Here is a 6000-nt window from a genome sequence, read left to right on the forward strand (position 1 = left end):
TATCTCATAGTTACCCTTTATTTATTTAATTAATCTTTATTTACAATCTCGCTTTTGCTCTTATAGTTGCCAGTCTACTGAGACAGATTGCAATAAATACATTAAAAATGGACCTCTATATATACATTATAAGATTCCTTCAAGGAAATCAAGACACTTTACATATATTTGCAGTGTATATATTTGAAATTGTTTCAGTTACCCAAAGATAATAGTCTACCCACTATGTAATATCAAAATTAGGATGATAATTTAAATGTTCTAGCCCATATCACTTATAGGCAATGATCCAAAATTGTTTAACCTCGGTAAACAGGTTTTCTAAAGAATCTAAAATTCTAAAAAAAAATCTGGCAATATAAATGTACTTTCATACCTTTCTTATTCAATCAGTATGCACAATAATCCTATATATAAATCTAGTATACTTAGATTTCTGTGAGGCATTTGATAAAGTAGACCACAACCTACTCCTTGAGTAAGCTAGAAAAAGGTGGAATAAAGATCACCACCAGATGGATCTGTAGCTGGCTGGCAAACTGTACTCATCAAGTAGTCCTCAATGGCACTATATCCACACGGAAAAAAGTAAGCAGTGGGGTACCACAAGGTTCCCTCTTAGGTCCAGTACTCTTCATAAATGATTTAGATGAGGGAATTGAAGGGGATCTCATCAAATTTGCAGATGTCACTAAACTGGCAGGAGCATACAACACCCCAGAAGAAAAACTCAGGATCCAAAAAAAATCTTGACAAACTTGAACAATGGGCCCTATCCAACAATATGAGTTTCAGTGTGGAGAAAAGCAAAGATTTACATTTAGGCAAGAAAAATCAAAGGTGCAAGTACAGAAGCTGATACAATCCTGGGTTGTATAAACAGAGGCATAGAATCAAGATCACACGAAGTATTAGTACCGCTTTATAAAACCCTAGTAAGACCACACCTGGAATACTGCAGCCAATTTTGGTCACCATATCACAAAAAAGATGTTGAGAGTTTGGAAAAAAATTCAGGGAAGAGCAACTAACATGATCAAAGGCCTGGAGACTAAAACATATGGAGAATGGCTACAGGACTTGGGTTTGGCTAGTCCAGGGGTCGGCAACCTCGGCTCTTTTATGACTCGTGGACTTCAACTCCCAGAAGTCATAAAAGAGCCGAGGTTGCCGACCCCTGGGCTAGTCTAAAGAAAAGAAGAAATAGGGGAGACATGATAGCAGTGTTCCAGTATTTGAGGGGCTGCCACAAAGAAGAGGGGCTCACATTATTCTCCAAAGCACCAGAGGGCAGGACAAGAAACAATGGTTGGAAACTAATCAAAGAGAGAAGCAACCTGAAATTAAGGAGAAACTTCCTGACAGTGAGGACAATTAACCAGTGGAACTGCTTGCCTCCAGAAATTGTGAGCGCTCCATCACTGGAGGTTTTTAAGAAGAGACTAGACAGTCACTTGTCTAAGATGGTAAGGGGGCTGGACTAGAAGACCTCCAAGGTCCCTTCCAGCTCTATTCTATTCTATTTATTGTGTACATTTTACACCCCACTCCTATGGTTTGCCAAGCAATTACTTGCAGTGTCTTAGCTTCCAGTGTTGGGAAACCTTTGCCATGTCACTAGAAAGATAAAGTTTTGTAAAAAAAATAAAAACAAGGATGAAGGAGATTGGCTACCTATCCATATGACCAGAAAGACAAAAATAGAATAACAAAAACCAGCTGTTGTATTATGAATGCCACCATTTTCATTTTGCTTGGCTAAGTTCAGAAAAGCCACTTCCCATGCTCTGCATGCTCAAAATATTCCTAGAACAGTGTCTATTATATTGTGCGAGATCCCTTTGTAATCTGCAGTTCACGATGAGTAAACCCTTTGGGGTTCATAGCCACCAAGATGCTGGAGGACAACTTCATTGGCATCTGTCAGTTTCTTACCTGTTCTGATTCCAATTAAAAATAAAAAGTTAAATGTTAATACAATAAAAAAGTTAAATGTGAAGCAAGCCTCTCCCAGAGCAAAGGGGGAGGGGGTTTTATAGGTTCTCCTGCTTGAGCAGGGGGCTGGACTAGAAGACCTCCAAGGTCCCTTCCATCTCTATTCTATTCTAATTATAATTCTAATTATGTCTCTTGGTCTAATGTAGGGTTACACAGAACTTCTAAGAAAATAACATTGGCAAATGGATAAAACCTGGCGCTTTTCTTGGAAATGTGCTCTACTCTCTCCCCATAATGACAGGGCAGAATGGCAGACAATATCCAAGAAGGAAGAGATGTAGGGGAATAGCCTCTCAGCCAATTTACCTTCTGACATATACTGTAGATATATTTTGCAACTGTATATTATACAAGGGCATAATAAAATGTACCAACCACCGAAAGACATCAGAGGCTGAACCAGTGAACTATAGGTCTTTCCTTAGACATAGCCTAGATATTTTTTTTTCAATCCTGTTTTTAAATATTTAACTTTTATTGAAGCATTTTGAAGCCTTGTGTGTCAATACTATTGCATGAATTGCTCACTAAAAAGGTTCTTTGCTTTTTAAATGGGTTTTGTGGTTAACCAGCTTAGAAGAAGCAGGTGATATTAGTCGTGTGAACAGAACTGATTTGCTACAGTATGTCATTCGTAGATAGCAATCCAAGGGGTCCATAATCTGACTTCCTGCCTCTTTTTTTCCAGCTTGTCACTGGAAATTGGCCCTTCAAACTCAAACCATAATGAAAATATAATGAAGACAAAGCTGGCTGTTCCACAGAAAGTTAGAAATCCATTTCAGGAGGTTCCCTTAACCAGCCACGGTTAGATTTCCTGCAAACATCTCTGGATAATTTAACTCCTTTCCTGAGACAGGAGACAGTCTGGAATCCAAACAGACATTTTATTTATCATGCAGAGTCAAAGCTTTATTTACTCCCTCCAGAAAACCTGCTATAAAGCACAGGAGATGAATTCCTGAGTCCTATTTAAATGTCTTATCTGAACAGATTGACATGTGTGGCATCTCATCAGTCCTTAAGTGGAGAAGAGATAATTCTCCATAATGAATTGATAGTCTGGTCGATAATTTGATTTTCTTTTAACTGTTCTTCTGGGTCTTCCAACTATCACCAATCCTTAAGTTAACTTTAGTCCAGCAATTAATTGCTCTATTGTAGCTAATAAAGGTAAAAAAATGGGACGCGGTGGCTCAGTGGGTTCGGATGCTGAGCTTGTCAATCAGAAGGTCGGCAGTTTGGCGGGTCGAATCCCAAGTGCCGCGTAACAGAGTGAGTGCCTGTTACTCGTCCCAGCTTCTGCCAACCTAGCAGTTCGAAAGCACATAAAAATGCAAATAGAAAAATAGGGACCACTACGGTGGGAAGATAACAGCGTTCCATGCGCCTTTGGTGTCTAGTCATGCTGGCCACATGACCATGGAGATGTCCTCGGACAAGCGCTGGCTCTTTGGCTTTGAAACAGAGATGAGCACCAGCCCCTAGAGTTGGAAACGACTAGCATGCATGTGCGGGGGAACCTTTACCTTTACCTTTTTTAGCTAATAAAACAGACTGACAGTGTGGCAAAATAGAATTTCAGAGCTCCATAAGACATCCCCATCTTCAAGAATTTTTTTTCCCTACCAAAAAGTAGCAGGCTTAGGTCATGTGTCCTCTTTTAAACAAAATAATCAATTTCTGCTCAACTATCAGCTAATAATAGGCAAGCCCACTGAATAATTCAGAGACCTGCAGCAGCATTTGCTACTCGGTTTTTCCTTCCTGCCCACTTATTTTTTGTTGAAAAATTCTCTTCTGTTGAAATTGCTCACATGGGTAAATCTACATGAATTACACTCCAGTTTGGAGGCATGCTGGAGAGATGGGGCTTATAAGCAAAGTGATGCACAGCTCCTTACTTGCATGATTCCTAGCAAATTTCACCATATCCTTTTTTTTCTCTGGAAGAAACTTTCTGATTTTAGAAAGAAGCAACTTTGGAGGCTGGGAGAGATGAATTGGATGCTTCTAATGTCATATTTCTCCTCCGCACTTGCAGTTGGGCATTCACAAAATTGAGTTTAAACAGTAATAATAAACTTAATCACCAATCACCATCAAACTTTAGGCACACAGTTCAGTTTAACTATAGCTGCTTGGCACTAGGATAGGGTATGTGTGTAGGTTTCATGAGTTGTGTGCATGCATCTCTTAAAGGGACCATAGCCTCAGAACAGAAATATGACTTTGGTTCTGGCTTAATCCTGACTACAGTAGCAGCAGGCAATCTTGTGGCTGCAGTTAATACAAGCTGCAAGCTTCTGCCCTTTTCTCCAGACAGCAGGCAGGCAGGCAATAGCTGGCCTACTCCGGATCACGGAGCTTCCATCCCATAAAGAGTATCCCCCTGCAAAACAGGTTTAATTTATTTCTCTCCTCCTAATTAATATCAAGTTTCAGGCTGAACAAGGTCCTTGATGGCTGTTAACTTCATACAAATTCAAATTTTAAATTAATAATAAGTATATTTCACAATATATCCAGGGAAGAAGAAAAGAAGGGTGGATGAAAGAAAGGGGATGTGTTTTGCATATTTTTTTGCAAATGTTTCTTTCATTACAATATCAAATTCCAAACAAAGAAAAGTTTAATGCTTACAATATATTGATTGCAACTATAAGTTATCAATGAATTTATATTATAGTGAGTTTATATATAGCTAGTCCTCATTTAGCAGCCACAGTTGGGACAGCAACTTGGTCATTAAGTGATGTGCTCACTAAGTCAAAAGTCTTATAACTGCAACTATGCTTATTATTTTACTTTAGCTGTCCTTTTACCCACTCCCCAATCTTTTGGAATGGCCATTCGGGTGCCTGGATAATGAGCAACAAAGGAGTTTATGTTTGTATTTACATTCCTTGAAGAGGAAAGGATTACAAGAGAGTAAGCAGGTAATGGGAATGCACATCTAAAGGAATATGCTTGAGTGTCTCTCAGCCACTTTGGACAGGGGTCTCTAACCCCCAGCTGTGGCCCACTATCGGGCCATAGCCTATTCACAACTGGGCCATGCAGTTGGTGGGCTGGCATACATGTGTGCATGTGCAGCTCAACTTTTGCGAGCAGCATGCTGGTACACAGCCTCATGAGCATACAGATCAACTTGCACAAGTTGAGCTGCAAGTGCATGTGTGCCAGCCTGCCACTCACCCAGTTTCTCTCTCCCCTGCTGGGTTGCCAAACTGTAAAGGTTGGGAACTGCTGACTTAGTCGGAAAACAAAAATCAAGGTTGTGAAAGGGATTAAAGTCTTGTCAGTTACAGGCAGCATCTGCCAGCAGCTAAGTAAGGTCACAGAGCTGAGTTGTTAACTTGAGGTTCTCCAAAGCACCTCAAGAAGCAACAGATGGAAACTAGTCAAGGAGAGAAGCAACCTAGAACTAAGGAGAAACTTCCTGACAGTTAGAACAACTAACCAGTGGAACAACCTGCCTCCAGAAGTGGTAAATGCTCCAACACTGGAAGTTTTTAAGAAGAGACTGGCCAGCCATTTGCCTAAAATGGTATAGGGTTTCCTGCCTGAGCAGGGGGTTGACTAGATGACCTCCAAGGTCCCTTCCAAATTATTATTATTATTATTATTATTATTATTATTATTATTATTATTATTACCATTTGGAGAAGCAGTTGTACTGTACTGTAGAAAAAAGCAGTTTGTTTAGGTAATTTCTTTGCTCTATGAAGGTAAGGGGAGAACAGAACAACGTGTACTAACTGATTGTAAAGGTAAAAAGATGAGAGAGAGAGAGAGAGAGAGAGAGAGATGCTGTGAAGTTCATAAATTCAGGCATTAATCACAAAGTTGCTTTTTCATCATTGTCATAATTTTGAATGGTCATTGCCCAAGATAGTCTTTAAGCAAGATTTACCTGTATAATATGTAAGGATATATATGTAAAGCCAATTTTAAGATACTACTGAATTAAGATACAGGCTAGAAATCAGGAGACTATAA

The sequence above is a fragment of the Vipera ursinii genome (genome assembly GCF_947247035.1).
Source record: "Vipera ursinii genome assembly, chromosome: 6".
Classification (NCBI taxonomy): Eukaryota; Metazoa; Chordata; class Lepidosauria; order Squamata; family Viperidae; genus Vipera; species Vipera ursinii.